A 20331-nucleotide genomic window follows, 5' to 3' on the forward strand; every position below is an offset into this window, starting at 1 on the left:
AGAGAGAGAGAGAGAGAGAGAGAGAGAGAGAGAGAGAGAGAGAGAGAGAGAGAGAGAGAGAGAGAGAGAGAGAGAGAGAAAGTTTTTTAGCCAAATCTAATCAGATAATGACTAAAAAGAATAATACAAGAAGATGAATACTCTTCTGCCTTCTGGTCTTAGGGCAGTAAACTGATTATTTCCCAGGAATGAAAGGCTAGCTTGTATCATATTTATATACTTACATCATATGTAACCCTTAGTAGAATATGGACTATATAAGGAAAGGGAAAATATATTTTTATTGCATTCCTAGCAAAATACCTTGCACATGATTAATGGTGCATTTTTGTTGAATTGAAGTGTATGTTTGAAAAGTCCTTCAAAATTTGGTCCCCATCTTGCTTTCTATACATTTCCTTCATACACTGTACAGTTTGGCCAAGATGACCTTCAAGATGCTTCTCACACATGATATTCCATTTCCCTAGAATGATCTCCCTCTTGACCATTGCCTCTGTGAATCCCTAGCCCTCTTCATATCTCAATGAAAACACTACCTCCTACCTGAAGCGATTTCTGATCTCAGCAGATGCTAGCTCATTGCCACCGTCAATCATTCGATATGGTGTCTCAAAAGTCTTAGTGCATTTTTAAGCTTTTTGTTAGAAGTACAAAGGCAACAAACTTACAAAAGAGTACATTTTGAAAGTTAATTACTTACATTTTAAATATTCATGTTTCTTATTAAAATTTAGCATAGTCACTCTCATGTTCTATATATCACTAGTCAGTTTTCAAACTTTGTAAAAATTTTCTTCAGTTGCTATTAAATAAATGAAAGGAATTAAGGTGATGTAACAAAAGAGATTTTTTTATGTACACACAGAAGTTTTCACATCACCCCACAAGAAAAATTCTAAAGGAATTAGATCAGGTGACTTAGGTGGCCAAGCAAGCGAATCTCTATAGATTCACCATTTGGAGAAAATGTCTTTCAGAAATGCGTGTTGGAGGATAACAGAAATAATTTCTAAATATTCCCTTTAGAAGAAGCCCAAGATGGAGTGGCTAGGCTGTGCAGTGAATAGAGCACCAGCCTTGAAGTCAGGAGAACCTGAGTTCAAATCTGACTTCAGACGCTTAACACTTGTTAGCTGTGTGACCATGGGCAAGTCACTTAACCCCAATTGCCCTGGCCTCCCCACTGCAAAAAAAATTTAAAAAAAGATGTTCAAAAACAAAATTTTTACCCTATATCTATAATAATACAGCAATGTGTTGATTATTTGAATACTTTGTTTTATATATTGTAATGTCAGGCATAATGCTGCGTCTTGCTGAAATTTATGTATACACACATTGCCCAACTATGACAAAAATAATTAAGTATAAAAGACATACACTTATTTAACCTCTCAAATGATGTTTTTTGTAAGTTTGTAGCATTTACATTTCTGAAATTGTTAAAACTTAAAACCACAGTAAGACTTTGGGGACAACCAATATCTATTTTATGTGTTTATACATACTTACCTGGGTACAGCATGTCTCTTTTTATGGAAAGCTCCTACTTAATAATAGAAATTGTTTCCATTTTTATTAGTATTCCCAGCAACTAGTATAGTATGAGGATTATGTTGTCAATCAGCTAACAAGCATTTATTAACCATTTACTGTGTCAGTCACTGTGCTAAGCATAGGTGACACAATTGCATACAAAAAGAAAGTCCTCACCCTCAAGAAGCTTATCTGAAAAAGTTTGGAGACTTACAGATCACTGACCTAGGGCTCTTACAAAAAATGGAGGTTTCTGGGAATTACTCATCAATGGGAGTAGAAGCCGTTAGGAACACAGACAGGAGGTTAATAAATTCATGTTTATTGACTGAATGTGAATAATATAAATTATTCAAATAATCAATATATTGCTATATTTTAAAAAGTTTTGCTTTCTGGTACTTCACCTAAAGGAAATATTTGGAAATCATTTCTGTTACCCTCTAACTTGTATTTCTATAGTAACTTTATACAAAAAGAAAGAAAGAAAAATAAGAGTAGATAGTGGGCTGCCTTTTGAGTCCTTGGGACCAAGTTCTGCTTTTTTCATACTAGTTTTGTCACCAGCAACACATCACCTAAGGTTTCAGTGATGTAACTCAGGAAGCTAAGACAAAATAACAGAGCTGCTGATTTTTGTATCGATGAAATCAGATTTAGACCTTTGCTCTCACCTCTCCTAAACAAATTAAGAAAACAAACGGAAAAATATAGTTTTTACTGTGCCAAAAAATTGAGAGTGCATGCTAATAATTAATTTTATTGTTACTATTAGTCTTTCCTCACTTAGAGATAATTTCAGTAAACTCACCTATGTAAATAATTGTCCTTTCAGAGCAACTGAATTGAAGAATATGGAGCTTCTGGGCAGAAACCTGACCATTGACTTCTAGTTGCCAAAGTCCAGCAAATTTGCAAGTACGATACAGAATCAGCAGGTGGTGAACCTTCAAGAACTGAGACTCAGTTGTCAGAATTTGTTGGATTGACATATCCAATATTCATCAAAATATCAGGTACCAAAATGTTTACTGTAAACATTAATCTAAATTCTTACAACAATGTAAATAGTGTAGACTATCTTGTTATTCTGTAGTCAAGAAATCTAGTTTTGGTAAAAAAAAAATGCATACACATTAAACTAATCTACCATTATAAGAATAGATACAGAGAAATAAATAGCATAATTTAAGTTTAATTTCTTTACATGGTTTCTAGTAACAAGCATGATGAATATTTTATCGTACTGAATATAAATATTTCCCCAATGACCAATTTAATTTCTGGTTTAAAACTACATATTTCCAAGAAGATAAGTTGGAATATTTGAATGGTTATTTCATTTTCAATGGTCATTTTTATATCAATATAAAAGCATGAGGATTTTTGTTTTTGTTTTGTTTTTCCAAAGAAAACCCTTTGAAATCATTATTAGTGAAAGGAGAGTAACAAATTTCTCTGTGTTTATCTGTGTTTTATCTCATACTGATAATCTAAGTTGACAGTATTGGATCTGAAAATTGATAAGCCTCTTTGAGAAGTCTGAGTAGTATCAAATATGAGCTCCATTCAACATCTATACCCATAAGATCTATGTAGTTTCCTTTTACCACACAAGGTAACAATGTTATCATCTATTTTTCATTATTTTTCATAACGATAGTAAATTATCTTTTGTGACAAGATTTTCTATTCTCTCACAAAGATTAGAATACAAATAAGGGGATGGTTTCTCAGTGTTGCTAAGATACAATCCTGGGGGATCAATGGAAGCCAATTGTATATTTGTCAGACATTTCCCATTTGCTACCCCGATTTCATACATTCATAGATACAAAAGATTATATCTCAGTTTAAAACAATTAGATGTTAACTTTCTCAGGGAGTTGGGGAGAGAATAGAGTTCTTCCCTAATTATACTGTAAACAACATGCTTTTTTGTTTTAAAGTTATGACAATTCTTAAAGCCAAAGACTCCATTTTTGTCTTTAGGTTCTGTATATATTAGGTGAGAAAAATACCATAAGAATTAAACAATATTATCTTTTGAATATAATTTTCTGTATTTATTTGAGAGTAATGAAGTATGTTAGCTTAATAAATATGATTAAAGATTTTAAAACTGAGTCCGAAAATATACATTTTTATTTTTTATTAAATTTAAGCAAATATTAAAAACCTGTACTTGTAGAATGCATAATATTGCTAAAAATAAATTATATGATTATAACAAAAGGTTATTAAAGTTTCAGTGAAGACTAAGAATCATGAGGAATAGATCTTTGCCCTATAGGAGGAAAGGTCATGGCAGAATAAATTAATAACTGAATGAAAAAAACATTTATTAAGCACTTACTATTTATAAAGCACATTGCTACACTCTCAGCAAACAGATTTTAAAAGCAAGGCAGTTCCTCCTCTCAGGGAACTGATAATTTAATAAGAAGAAACAATACATATAGGACATTAAGCTTCAAGTTAGTTGGAAAGACCCAATAATCTTTTGGATACAATAGCACAGAAGGTGATAATTCTACTTCCATAATATCATATCTATCTATCTATCTATCTATATATATATATGGACATATATACACACATGTGTGTATATATGTATGTATACCCACATGTGTATGTATGTATGTATTTGTTCATATATAATGTGCGCATACATGTATATACATGTGAATATTAATTATGACCTTTATATATGCTTGCACATGGCATATATACATATATATCACATTAAGGAAGAGCCTTTATCAACCTGTGAACCATATGCTAGAGCCAAGTTGTTGTATGATGGGAGCTTTCTTTTCTGCTTTTCTGGTTCTTCAGTACCCGTGGTTCCTGAGGAAACAAGGATGATAACACTGGCCCAGGCAGTTGACAGTTTGTATCTCTTCAATAGTTGCTTGGCTGGACTTAGAGCAGGCTTGATGATCCAGGTGTTATGGCTGTTCCTGGGGTTCTTTGTTTTACCTAATCATCAGTTGTCCTGGTGAGGGAACATATTGATCCCCTTCTCTACAAGGGTTGTTTACCTCAATGGTAGCTGTGGATGCCAGCTTGCATGAAGGACCAATGATCTGGAGGGCCCTGCAATACACAGGCCTTTTTTTTTTTAAACTGTATTCTCATTGTCTTCTCCTCTTGGGTCTGAGGGAGTGAAGATAGTACAGGATGTGGTTTCGTGCAGACAAATTTAGATTTCAAGAAGTTCCAGAAGTTGACAGGAAAGATTCTAGGGATAAAAAAAAAAACTGTGTGTGTATTAAAAATAAATAGACCAACCATTTCAGATGTCAGATTAGAAGATGTGGAAGTGAAGAATATGCACTGAGAAAGGTATAAAGCTGAGGGAGATCTAGATGACAGAAAGTAAAGGGATTATTTTGATTTTTTTTCCTATGAGCTAAGGCCCAAAGTACCCAAAAGAGAATTGAATAATTCAGCCTCAGATGTCTAATTAGAATGTTTACATGGCAGAACCTTCACATATCCATATGGTTTCCCTGGAGTCCACTAGAAGCACTGGGGGTAGGAGGGCTTCATAGCTCTGTTCTCCTTGATGAATCCTACAAATATGAGTAAGGAGAGAAATAGATTAAGGCTAAACACAGTCTTGTAAAAAGCATTATTCCAGAATATCCCAAGGTGGTCCTTCAGCGGAAACACCGGGTAGTTGTTGAAGACAGAACTCTGACTTCACCATGTGAGGTGACATAAGGATAGAACACAGTATTACCATAATTTTAGACCTCTCCCTGATCCACTTCACTATGCTTCAAGTCTGTGCCTCTTCATACACAAGTTCTTCTGCCTGTCATCTTGTTTGTGGCAGTTGGACTGGTATATATAGAAGGGCAGTGAAAATGTATTGACTTTTGCTCAATAACCACTGACTTCCATTCTCATACTGGAAGAAGAGTGAAATCAGAGAATTAATGCCCTCTTAGTTCATAGCTGATAGTTTTTTTTGACCTTGTTAATGTCTCTCACCTGTCCCCAGCTCCACTCTTGTTTTCTTCTTCTATCTGTCTATTTCTTCATTTATACTAATCTATGGATAATTTTTTTGACAATAAGGTTTGCACACACATTGAAAACAGAGACCCAGATGCCAACAAGTATGTGCTTGTACATGAACATGTGGAGGGGGAGAAGAAAAGTAGGGAGAAGGAAGTTTAAATTACATTTCCTATTGATTTTTTATTGAATTCACTGATAATAAATTGTTTCAGAAAGAATTCTTTCTTTTGCTATTTGGGACTATTATATTATTGGGTTTTCAAGTTATTTGAAAATATATATGGTTGATTCTACAATAAAAACATAACAGAAACAGATATCCATTGAATGGGAAATGGCTAAACAAATTGGGTCATATTAATTGTTAAGGAATGAAGCCATATGAGAAATACAAAGAAGCATAAGAAAACATGCATGAATTGAAGCAAAATGAAGTAAGGAGAATCAGGAGAACAATAAACGCAATGACTACAACAGTATAGGTGAAAGGTAGAAAACATACAAAATTGAATGCTTTGCAATTATAATGGCCAACCTGGGCCACAAAGAACATATAATGTAAAAAACAACAACAAAACAAAACACAAAACAAAAATACTTCCTCCCTTTCCTTATAAAGGTCAAAGTTATCAATGGGGAATATTGCAAATACTGCTAAACTTGGTAGATATTCTGTTTTGGTTTTCATTCTCCTTTCATTCTTAGTTATATGGGATGATTCTCAGGATAGGAGAGTTAAAAAGATATATAGGGTATCCCCAAAGTCATAGTACAGTTTGACCTTTAATAGCCTAAAACAACATTGTCTTTTGTATTACCCTATGTTTGCAAATAAAGTTGACATGAAAACAAAACATCATTATTTTCAAATAAAGCATTTTAATTTTGATTTTTTTTCAGAAAAAAAAATATATATATATATATTGGCCCATAGAAGCTTCTTAGTGTATCAGTTCATGAATTAAAATGTTGTCATAGGTAGCAGCATAACAATTGTAAAATTATAATACTTGCTTGCAAAAGACTTATCTTGATGTCTCATATAAAGTATTGTACTAGTTTGTGAGAGCATTCAAGTCTCTTTGCCTCTGTTTCTTCATCAGTAAAAAAAGGGAGCATACTAACCTTACAGAGAATTCTTGAAGGATTTTTTTTAGGATTAAGTGCTACGATTTGGAATTATGCCCAAAGAGCAATCAAATTGTGCATACGCTTTGATACAGCAATACCACTACTAGGTCTGTATCCCAAAAGATCATTAAAAAACTGAAAAGTACCTACATATACAAAGATATTTATAACAACTCCTTTTGTGGTGGCTAAGAATTGGAAATTGAGGGGATGGCCATCAATTGAGGAATTACTGAACAAGTTGTGGTATATGAATATAATGGAATACTATTGTGCTATAAGAAATGATGAGGAGGCAGATTTCAGAAACAAACAAACCTAGAAAGACTTTATGAACTGCTTCTGAGTGAAGTGAATAGAGCCAGAAGAATATTATATACAGTAGCAGCAATATTGTATAATAATTAACTATGATTGACTTAGTTCTTCTCAGCAATACAATAATCCAAGACAATTCCAAAAGACCCCTGATGGAAAATGCTAGCCACATCCAGAAAAAGGAATGATGGAGTCTGAATGCAAATCAAAGCATGGTATTTTCAGGGCTCTTTTGTTTCTTTTGTTCTATTTCTTCTTTCACAACATAACTAATGTGGATTTTTTTTATGTGATTACACAGATAAAACATATATCAGATTGCTTGCTATCTTGGAGAGGGAGGGAGAAAAATTTGGAGCTCAATATCTTACAAACATGAATATTGAAATTTGCCTTTAAATGCAACTGGAAAAATACTATTATTTAGTGTTATATTAAGTGCTATATAATGGATCTTAATTTTAGTATTGTAATAGAAAACATGAAAACAAGCAAAATAAATGAAGATGATTGATCTTCATATTTTAAGAGTTTTCTCAAACATTTGGACATACAGACATTCCAGTAATAACTTCAGTTGTTATCAGCGCAATCCGGCAGGCTTCTTCAGAATTTTCTTTTAGTCTTTCTTAGACAACACAAAAGTACAGGTAAAATAATTTCTCTTGAGATCCAACTTCCTAGACCAAGTGTACTTCTGGCAACAAGATAAAGCAAGGTACACATAAATATATACAAAAAAAAACCAACCAAATGTTTTTGTTAACCAGTAAACACTGTTTACTATTTCTACTTACAAATAATTGAAAGATATGAAGTCCCCCCTAAATCAGTATTTATTATAAAAACAAATCCATGATTGAAATGTGTATCATAAAATGTTAGTTTATATTAATATGGTAATTAAAAGCAAGCATATAGTCTTATAGTTTACATGTCATTTCCTTCATAGAGGAGACTTATAAGAGCTCCTCTGAAAAGATATCTCCAATGTATATGTTAAGGTTTTTACAAAATATCTTTCTATATTCAAAAACATAGGTCATTTTATTCAGCGATGACCTGCGTATACATATCAGATAAGTCATAAAACACAGCTTACTAAAATGTATACCAATGACATAGAGAATGTTCCACAGGAAAAAGTTTCCCTCTAGATACTGAGGTTCTCTAGAAATTCTTTGAGGATAACGTTGTATTGATTTTATCAATCCCTGCCATACTACAGAACCTCAATCAATCAATTGTACAGCTATACAAAATGGTTCAATGTAACAAACCACGCTATGAAAGAAAATAAGAGGACCATGAACAAATGGTTTTCAAACTCACATAATGACCCTCTCTTCTTTATTTCTCTCTATTGCTAAAACAAAGAGATATACAGAGACACTCACATGTGTGGTCGTGTGACTTTAAGATTAAAACAACTCTTTACATGAATAGTCTCATTTTTATCTCACAAAAACACTATGAAGTAGTACTACAGGCATTATATTACCCATTTTGCAGTTGGTAAAAGTGAAAAACTCAGAGAAGTAAAGAGACATGCCCATAGTCATACAACTAGTCAGTGTTGTGGTTGTATTTGAACCCAAGTCATAGATTATAGATTTATATTTGGAAGAAATGTTAGTAGTCCTATAATTCAGCTACTTCATTTTACAAATAAAGACATTGTGGCTTTCATATAGGAAAACAAGGAATATATACAGAGCAGAAAGTAGGTTAGATGTAGAGAGTCACATGGGTCTGAAAGGTCAAAACAGACAAAGAAAAGTATGGTATCTAACAAGTCAGTGGGTCTATGATATTGAAGGTAGAATTACTGGTGTGAGTTTTAATTCTGGAAAAGCAGTGATTTGTCCCAACTCTTATTTAATATTTCCTTACCTATTTGGGCAGATCTTTCCCCCACAATTTTGTGATTGTAATTTGAAGGAAAATTGAAGGTTAGTAGTTATAATTCTTTCTTTACTGAAGTAAAGATATGAGATGGGTAGAGAGATTATTAAATATAGCATTTTAATATCACTGGAAGTAATTTTGTCTATCACCTCCATCTTGATTTGGTCGAGTTATAAAAAATGTAGAATATACAGAAATAAAAATCAGAGAAATATGTATATATGTATATATATACATATACACACACACATATATATATATGTATGTGTGTGGTTTGCAATAAATGAGTTTTCCATATACTTTATTCATTAGTGTCTCTATCTTGGACAAGTCCTGAAGATGATTAAATAAATGGGATTAGAATTGGTAAGGAAATTGGGTTAGCTTGCATTTAAGAAACTTTCAAGAGATTTCTATATCTATCTATCTACACACATACATATATAACAAGGATATTTTGATAATTGTATTATTATCCATAATTACATATGCATATAAATATATCATTTATTTTGTATGTTATATAAGTATATATTATATAAGTATAACAATTTATTTGTAATATCATTAATCTAACTCCATATAATTTTATCATTTCCATTTAAAATTCTTAGAAATGTTAGAATGCATATACAACTTTTAGAAATTATTATTATTATTATTATTGAAATATTAATTTACTACTTTACTGGATTTGGAGTCAATAAGACTTGAGTTTGAATTCTACCTCAGAAACTTATTCACAGTATGATATTGGGAAAATCACTTTATGTCTCCAGATCTTACTGTTCTTATCTGTTAAATGAAGAGGTTAAACTCAGTGATCTTTAACAACCCTTCCAGCTCAAAATCTACAAATCCTACCTTTGGCAAGAGTCTTTTCTCAATCTCCATCCTTCTACTATTGTATTCCATTCTCTGAATGCTATACACTTGAACTGTATATATCTTTAACGTACCTCATTATTAAATGTGATTACTTCAGTCAAATATAGGCTTTTTAAGGATGATGACTATGGGTTTGACTTTTTGTGCTAAGCACAGTGCCTTTTACAGAGTGAGCATTTAATAAATTCATGCGAACTGATTGACTGACCTGTGTATTTAAGATTCCCTTAGCATCATTTTTTCTTACAGTGTTTTCATTTTGCATCAGGTTTTGTTTACAAGTCTTTAAATATTGTTCCTATATAAAGAAGTAGCAGGATTCATGCTTTGGACAAAGTACAAGATTGCTAAAAACAATTCTTAAAAATTGGTTTATGGTTTTTTTTATGTGAAATAAGCACCTATATATGTATATACATGTGTGTATGTGTGTATATACATATATACATACATATATACTTATATGTATATACACATACACACAGACACAGATAGACACAGACAGACACACACACACATATTTGTATATAAATACACACACACACACACCATCTCTGTGTGTCTGTGTATCACCAAGAGGCAAAATACCTAGAAACCAGTGTTTCTGGAGGAAAATCAGCCACCACCACCATAACAACAAAATCTACTCATATAATAATTTGTATCTCATCCAGACATTCATAGTTCAGGACAGACTATATTTTCTTCCCCTTATTTCATCATTTATACATATATAATGTATGCATTCACATATATGTTTTATGTATGGATATATAAATATTGTATATATGCATTCTCTGTAAAAGTATGAAGTTTATATAATATCTAAATTAGCTTGAAAACAGCAGAGAATCTGAGCTAGTTTTAAATCTTAGAATATTGCAGACTACACTAGTACAATGTGTTTTCATTAATTCAACTGCATGAAGAAAAAAAATAAATTCTTTACTCTGAGCATGTGACACATCACTTACTTCTGTTAACTGCCAAAAGTCTATCTCTTTGTATTTTTAAGGACTATTATTAATGTTGAAATTAAGCAATAAATTTTGGCCTTCCCCCCTCTCTCTCTCTCTTTCTCACTCTCTCTGTCTCTGTCTCTGTCTCTGTCTCTCTGTCTCTCTGTTTCTCTCTCTCTGTGTATGTGTGTATATAGATAAGTACTCAAGTCATAGATCCTTCACACTTTAAGGAATACATATAATCAGAATAACTCAGCTGTATTTCCAAGACCATTTACATTTATATAGCACATTTCTCACAAAAATTCTGAGGTAGGACTAGGAAATATCATTGTCCCCATTTCAAACATGAGGAAAATGAAGTTCAGAGAGAGGTAAATGATTGAGTTCATATTACTATTAAATGCAGGAACTGGGGTTTGAACTCAAGGCTATCCTGGTAAAGAATTAAATTAAAAAAAAATCTCTGTCCATCTGTCTGTCACTCTCTCCCCACAGATAGATAAGTAAAAATAGATATTCATCTCTCCTGATCTATATCTACTTAGATAAATATTACTGTGTGCAAATTCATCTGTCTCTCTAAAAATATATTCACATTTGAATATAAACAGATTTTATATATTGTTATATATAATCTATACATATAATAATATATACTTAACTATGTATTCTAGATAACAAAATTAAATATTATATATCACATATTACATACATTTGTGTATATAGACCTTCATATACACACATGTATACATTGCTATGCAGCTAAACAAATTATATAATTATATAAACATAGATATGTATATCTGTTTTATGTAGTTACAGATCCATAGAGATGAATATCTATTGTTATCTATTATGTTGATACATATAGATTAGATATAGATTCAGAGATATTAATATATCTATCTTTACCTTAATCTGTCTTTGCGTGTTTCTCTGTGGGAACTTTCTCTGAGAAAGTGTGAGCATGAGTCAAGCTCTTTCTGAACCTCATTTTCTTCATCTTTGCAATGAGGACAATGATATTACTATTGTATTGCTGTCTCAGAGTTCTTGTAAGATATCTACTACATAAATGTAAATGATCTTTCTTTAAAGTACTCCAGAACTTTGAGTTATTCTGATTCTCTGTATTCAGGAATATGTTAAGAATCTATGATTTTACCAATGTGGGTAACTACCAGTATGGGAATTCTTATCAACAAATATGGATGGCATACATCTATTATACCCCCCTCCTTTTATAAATAGAGAACCTTAAACCTGTGTGAACAGAATGACTTTCTCAAGGCCACACAGCTAATTAGTGGCAGGATGAAAGAATATTAATAGTTGAATATCTTTTCTCAAATAATTGCAAACTGTTTTACACAATGTATGCACCAATTCATGGTTCTACCAAGCATGAACTACTATATCAGTTTTCCCATAACTCCCTGAACAATGAATTTTTCAATGTTTTATAATCTTAAGCAATTTGATCTATATCAGTAATAACCCCATAGATGAATGGATTTGTTTTATTTGTTGTTTTGTTAGCATCGGTGATTTTAAACTCTTTTTAAAATATACTTCTTGATATTTTATATTCCTTCTTTGAAAATTATTAAATATACATGACATATTTCATAGAACTAGACAATATAATTGTAAAATTCAACTAAAGGTATAAAAGGTCTATTCCATCTAGGAAAACAATGAAAAATAAAATTAAATAACAAGAAAAAAGCAGGAATGATACTTCTAAATCTCAAATTCTACTATAAAACAATCAAATCTATTTGGAGCTAGTTAAAAAAAAAGAAAACTGGGGGCAGCTAGGTGGCACAGTGGGTAAAGTGCTGGCCCCAGAGTCAGGAGGACCTGGGTTCGGATCCGGCCTCAGACACTTAACACACACACACACACACACACACACACACAACCTAGCCATGTGACCTCAGGCAAGTTACTTAACCCCAATTGCCCTCCAAAAACCAAAAACCAAAAAAAAAACTGAATATATGAAACAGACTAGATAAAGAAGAATTAGGAACAATGGAATTCAATAATCCAAGTTCAATAAAGTGAAGAATATAAATTACTTAGGGAAGAATTCCAAATTTCACAGGAATTATTGCCACAAATTTGGCACAAATTAATTTTAGACCAGCAACTTATAACAGATGTCATAATAAACTGAAAATTGTTATATTACCTGAATATCAGTAATCACATACACATGTACACACACACAGACACACACAATTAGAAAACAACCAGATCAGTTACCTTTCACAGCTATGGCTAAGGGAAGAATTTATAGTCACATACAGGATGGAGGAGATCATTATATATCCTTTCAGTTGCATGAAATTGGCAAAATTTTTTCACAAACAAAATAAATCCATCTAATATAAGAAATAAATTTGTCCATTATCGAAAAAATGTTATTTGTGTTAAATAATCTCCATTAAGTGTCTGAAATCCAATATATTTAAAATTAAGAACTAACACATACATATATAAAATCATTCCCCAATAGACAATTCTCAAAAGAATTTTCAACCATTAACAATCGTATGAAAGACTTGTCTAAATCACTAATGGTATCAGAAATCAATTCAAAACAATTGACATTTCAGCTCTTACCCTGAAAATTACCACATGGTAGAACGGTCAATTTTGTAAATGTTGTAGAAAGCCAAACAAACTAAAATAATGTTGATAGTACTGTGGTCTAACCATCCTGGAAAGTAATTTGGAATTATGTTTAGAAGGTTAAAATGTATTCAATGCTGGACTTATACTCCAAAAGTGATTAATGATTAAAAGAAGGGTCCTGTTTTGCCAGAAAGCACTATTTATAGTAGAAAAGAGCTAGAAACCAGGTATTAATAATGGAATAATTAAGCAAAATGTGGATATAATGTATAACTATAATAGAATATCACTTTGCCATAAGAAATGATGAATGAGGAGATGGGACAGACACATGGGAAAACTGATATGAACTAATATAAAGTGAAGTAAGCCGAAAAAGAAAACAATATACAAAATGATCATAATAATGCAAATAGGAAGAACAAAACATTTGAAGTAGAATATTATGAAATTATAATGACAAAGTTTGGTCCCCAATAAAAGTTATGAAAGGGTACAACCCTCCCTTCTTTGCAGAGGTGGGAGGTGATAAGTAAGGAACAATGGATGTGATACTGGACTTGACGGATATGTTGATTTCATTTTATTCAAATATTTTTTCTTCTTTAAAGTAATGTATTCTCATTAATGAGGCATTAAGTGGTAGAGTACTATATTTCAGATCAGAAAGACCTCTGGTGTATTCCTGTCTCAACTACTTGCTAACTATGGGCAAGTCATTAAACCTCCCTAGGCCTCAGTTTTCTCATCTGTTAAATGAGAGGGTTGAACTGATGGTTTCTAATTGTTCCTTCCAGCTCTAAATCTATTATCCTATAAATGTCTCTTAGAGAAGGAAAAAGGAAGACATATATTAGGAAACAATGGTAATATAAAATAAAAATGGTCATATAAAAATAAAATATGTTTTAAGAAAGAAAACTCCATATTCCATATATATATATATATATATCCTTATAAATATTCCATATTTATTGAGGATTACATCTTATTCATATATATTTTTGTCAGTTTCCTACAAATTTTGAATTTTAGATGTTTGTCAGAATTATTTAAGGATGATTCCCCCTTCCCATCAGTTTCTTTTCTTCTAATTTATTATATTGATTTTATCAGTCTAAGAGCTTCCAATTTTACAGAATGCGACACAATCCTTTTATTCCTTGTTTAAAATAATTTAACCTCTCTTTTAATTTAAATCCCATTTTTCTCTTATCCACAGAATTGTAGCTAGGAAATTTTGTGCCATGGTAAAGGGTAGGTCAGGGGGAAACTCTGACCCATGGAGTAGGGGGAGAAAAGAAGATAAATAACCATATGTGCAATATGGGGTACAAGCAAGCAGAGTAATGTAGGAAATGAACTCATCCCAGCCTACCATCTGTTAGCATTCTATTTAAACTAATTATTACTGTTTTAAAAGCAGTTTTACAAAATAGACAGAGTGTTGGTCACTGTGTCAGGAGAATGTGAGTTTAGTTCCTATGAGACAAAAATAGGGTCAAATCATTTCACTTGTTTAAGATTATAAATTATGAAAGAGTTGTTGGTAGAGTGAGTAAAATTTCACCAATAAAAATAAATCTATAATTTTTTAAATAAAAATTTAATAAAGCTGAAAGCTTTAGTTTTTCTTTTGTTGTTGTTGTTGTTGTTGTTCTGGTGGAGGACTGCCTACAGCTACTGCCAGTGCCCTCTAATTTCTGAACCCTGAGACAGACCTTCACTCTAGATAAAGTTACATCCATTCATTATTTGAAAGATATCATGTTTCATCCTTTCATGTGAGTGTGACATTTTTTTTCCTACTAGAATATTTATATTTTTAGAATGCATTTTTGCCAGACTGTTTTCTAGTTTTCCCAATAGGTCAAAAGGTTATTTAAAGTTTTGAGATGGGCAAGATTTCAAAAAATATTATTGAATCTTTTTGGCATTTGTATTCATATGTCTCAGTTGCCTGCTACATTTTATGGAGCATCCCTAGAACTAATTATTGTTACTGGTGTATACAAAAATGGTGTTTTCTGACAGAGTTAAATTATACATTAACTCATTTTTGTCATGTTATGGCTATAGTGAATTATGTCATAGTTCAAAGTCAGAAAAAGCACAATATTTCTATGATTTTCTAAAAATAAATGGATATTGTATATATTTAATAGAAATACATAATTATTTACAAGGAGACACAAAAATTAAAATGATTGTTCCAGGAAGCTATGACAATAGTAAAATTATATTATGAGTGTCCATAAACTTTAGTATTCCTTTCTTGATTGAGCTAAAAAATTAGGGAAATTAGAAGTATTTGAGACAGTACAATTGATTTAATATCTGAGTAATATTGGGTCATTCTTAACTTCTTTAATATAATAATTTAAACTGAAAATAAAATCAACTTGTATTTTATGCATAGATGCACACTATGTATTTATGAACAACTTGAAGTCATTAAAAGCGAGTCCAATATAAAATTTACACTCATTTTCTTCCTCCTCTTTATTTCTGCGCCCAAATCATTTACTGTCTGTGGTGCCTAACTTGAGAGAGAGACAGAAAGACAGGCATACAGGCAGACAGGGAGACAGAGGGAGACAGAGAGAGACAGAGACAGAAAAACAGACCAACAGACAGAGACAGACATAGAAAGACAGAGACAGAGATTTTATATACCTACATGCATATATATACTGATTATTATCTCAATTTTCTGACCATTCAACTATATGTTGTAATCTGGAAATTAAACATTATTTATCCATTAAATCTTTCATATATATGTTGTATTGTTGGTCAATTCTTTCTGTAATGCTCATAGATCTAGGTAAGTGCATCCAGTAATATTTGGGGGCCTGAAGCAGTCAGCACAAATGAGCATTTGAAGGACCTCACTATCTATGAAAAAATGAAGACATTCTTCAGGAATGTAGAAAAAAGCTTTGTAGGCATAAATCTCCCTGTTTTATGCTTCATTTGACATTAATAATCAGAGGGTCTCTAAAATAGCATTTGTCAAGGAACTGTATACCATTGAAACATGTTTGAGATTCTTTCTTGCAGAGAGACTAACACTGCAAATTTTTACAAAGTAAATTTTAGAACAATTAAAAAAAAACATCAGGACTTTGAATCTTCTGTACCATTACATTTGTCTCTGTAGCCCTAGAGCCTACTATAGTGTCTTGCATAAAGTGCATTCTTAAAAGCAAACAAAACCAAAAAAGCAAAAACAAACCAAGCCAAAATGAAACATTAGTTAGTGATGATTGACTGAAAAGATGGTCCAACATAGGAAACCCGTTACAAATTCTTTTTTTCCCTTCCAGTATTTCATTTTGTATTCCCTTTATACTTATGTATGTTATAGCATTTTCATGATGATCTGCAATATTTGATCTCTTGATAACATTTTTCAGGATTAATATCTTGCATGATTTTTTTAGTTCTTTGTCATCTCTCCCCATAGTCCTTTCATTATTGTATTAGTTCTAGCATAGTGAATGTTTGGTATGTACTTGGTTTGATCATCCTGCTCTTCCCAACATTGTCATTCTAAGTTAAATTTTTATATCTTCATGTTAATGGAGGTAACTTCTGACTTCCCCCTTCCACTCCCATCTGCCTTGGCCAGAGAATACCATTTGAAACATGTATGGAGCTGATCTGGACTCCTTAGAGCACTTTTGCTAAGCCACTTTGTTTCTAGATTCATCATGATAGGATGAGAAAACTTTCTCCTGGTTACTGTGAAGGAGAAAACAATGTGTGAAGAGATGACTGGCCACTAAACAAGTAAGAACCACCCAATCAATCAATATTGGAGGGGAAAAATAATTTTCATGCTCACTTCATTCTCTCTTCGGAACACGTCAAATCGAACTCTACTTCTAGGATTTTCCTGAAGCAGGGAAAATGGGTCTCCTTTTCCCCATCCCCCACATACACTACCACCACTGAAACTATGGTATGTGTTTCCATATGGCCATTAAGAGTATGTGCTGCTCCAAGTGATCCCGAATTAGAAACTGAATTCTTGGCTTGCCTCCTTTATTTTGGCATGTTTCACATCTTTCTCCACGTGTAGGTAACCAAAGAGCAATCCTGAGGTGAATATTTTAGAACCCAGACTGACGAGGATCTCTTGTGTCCCTCAGTGAGTGAGCCTGAAGCATAGGTGTTTCCTGAAGTTATTTCATTGCTTCTCACAGGCAGTAACCACTTAAAAGGAGTTGAGCAGAAGTCCAGACTTGTCATAAGACATGGATCTGTAGCTGTTAAGACAATGAAGAATGGAAGTAAAGCAATCAATCATTAAGCATTAACTGACCTCCCACTTGATACCAGGTGGCAGCTACATGGCACCATGGATAGAGTACTGAGCCTGGAATCAGGAAGATCTGAGTTCAAATCTGGCCTCAAACACTTAGCTGTGTGACCTCAGCAAGTCAATTAATCCTGTTTGTACCAGTTTCCTCAACTATAAAATATGTTGAAAAAGGAAATGGGAAACCACTCTAGTACTTTTAGCAAGAAAACCCCAAATGGGGTCATAAAGAGTAAAATACGACTGAAAAACAACTGAACAACAACAACAACAAAATGATGTCAGGTACTGTGCCCCTGTGAGGCAGTGATGAAAAGCCAATAGATTGTGGCCAAATAAGGGAATTTCAGAATTATTAACCATGGAAGTACATTTCGGTTCAATGGCAAGACCAAGGATATGAAGATCTTCTTGTGACAGAGGTGAGATGGAGAAATAGTTCTTGGGAAATGACTAGGTTGAGTGAGTAAGTGTTTGAGAGAGAGTTAATATGTATGTTGAAATCACTTAATCTGAGGGCAGGAGTTGAGATCAGAGGAAAATCGTAAGCCAAATACCAAACTCATTTAGAAAGGAAGGGGAGTAAACTGGACTTGTGTAGACAATATCTACTAGGATTTTGATTTTGTGGTAGATATGATTAGCATGAGGCCCAAAAAAGAGTGGTGGAAATAGGGAATGAAACTGGAATTAGTTTGGTAAAGAGAGATGTTACAAGTCTCTCTTCCTTGACCAGTAGTAGAATACACTGTCCAGGATTTATCAATTTTTTTTCTTTATCTTTTTCTTGGATTTAGATGATCAAGAATTAATCACCTATTATCAAAACTACATATAATAAGATCTTTTCCAGGGAATTGTTTCAATTATATTGTGATTTGCTAATTGTCTTCTTAATAGTTTCCTAATATTGAACTATGCTTAGTTCCCTGATGTAAGTTGGCTTTTTTACTATGATTAATTTTGTAGCTATAATGCTTTGCTTCTCCTTAATATTTTATAGAACATATATAGCAGAGATTCTTAATCATTTTTGCATCATGGTTCCCTTTGGACAATTGGTAATTCCTATGGACTCCTTCCCAGTATGACATTTTAAAATGCATATATAAAATATATAGGATTAAAAGAGGAAACCGTTATATTGAAACATGGCATTTACATGTGAGCATATGTGTGTGTGATTTATATATGCATATATTCACATTCATGAACCATAGATTAAGAACATATCATCTAGAAGGTTATATTTTCTTTTATGTGAGTCACCTATGCCTTGACTATCAGTCCCATATTTTGGGGATACCTCTTTTTTACTTTTTTTTTGAGAGTGAAATATATCCAAAAAGATTATTTGTGTATTATGTTTTTAAGACTGTGTCTCCTTGTCTCGTTTAGGCTGGGATTGCAGGAGATACTGACAGACCTGGTCCCATTCTGACCAACATAGAAGTTTTACCTCTATTTTGGACCTGAATTTGTTCACTGCTTTTAGTAATCTAATGGTCCCCTGTTGTCAGGTCCCTGCTACCTTAGTGCCCAACAAAGTAAAGACACCCTAAAGGTTTAACCCAGTGTATCTCAGAGCTCCCAAACTCAAGAAATTCCCCAGCAATAAGTTTCCTAGCACTGATATTACAGACAAGCAACATCATGACTTCTGATTATTATTTTCTTTCCATTTTAAACTGAAGTTTCTCATAAAACCACATAGACCTAGATTGCTCATGGCTTGCTTACTCAAAGTATGTTGTTTAGCATCTCTATTTTCTGATTTAATTTGTTTTCTCCAAAAGAAACAAAAAAGAATGCAAATATTCCTTTTTTGTGTAAACTTTCCCTTTTTCTTGGCATAAGATTAGTAGCTAATTAGGTATATCAGCAATGCAATATTCATAATGACTAAGGCAATTATAGATATGCTGATGTAGTTATCAATCACAAAATATATATCAGGCTTTCTATATGGGGGATAAAGAGAGAACATTTATTAAAACACCAAATGACTGAGTCCCAAAACCAGAAAGTCAAAGCCATCAGAGCAGTTATGAAATTGGCACAGGTAGATAAAGTAGAAAGCACCCACATTCTCAAGCCTTTAAAACAGAACAGGCTACCTCAGTCAAAGGTCCTCCTCTCCCCACTCACAGCACCCACCCAGCATCCAGGAAGCAAGCTCCCAGCAGCTCCAGCCCCTGGCAGTCCTCAGCAGGAGTCCTTGGCAGAAATTCTGGCTGACTCAAAAAGGGGTTCGCGCTTCCGCTGCCACTGCCTCTGCTGCTGCTCCTGCTGCCATCCCTGCCACTGCTAGCCACCGCAGGAACTCTAGCTTGGCTTCTACTTCCTCTTGCTCCACCCCTTCCTGCTACGTCAGCAAGTTCAATGGGGCATGAAAGATCTTTAAATCCCATAACCCTTACATTAGGAACAACTCAGTCTAATGGTTTTCTCCCCCACCACACAATTTAATAAGTTATTTATTTTTAGTTTTCACTTTCATACATATTAAACTTTCCCTTACCCAAACCTTCCCAAGATGGCTTACAACCTGATATGGGCTCTACATATACATCCCAATTT

General features: G+C 32.9%; 1 protein-coding gene across 2 annotated transcripts in view; it reads left to right on the forward strand.

The window, feature by feature from the left end:
• CDH18 (cadherin 18) overlaps positions 1–20331 on the forward strand; it is a 1599127-nt gene that overhangs the window by 985853 nt on the left and 592943 nt on the right. For both annotated transcript variants that reach the window (XM_069101403.1, XM_069101404.1), the window contains one exon: positions 2375–2555. The gene's annotated coding sequence lies outside the window, so the exon portion shown is untranslated. The remainder of the gene's footprint in view (positions 1–2374; positions 2556–20331) is intronic.

This window comes from Petaurus breviceps, unplaced genomic scaffold, assembly GCF_028583685.1.
Source record: "Petaurus breviceps papuanus isolate PSGF00001 unplaced genomic scaffold, PetGlider_PUasm1.0 47, whole genome shotgun sequence".
Taxonomy (NCBI): domain Eukaryota; kingdom Metazoa; phylum Chordata; class Mammalia; order Diprotodontia; family Petauridae; genus Petaurus; species Petaurus breviceps.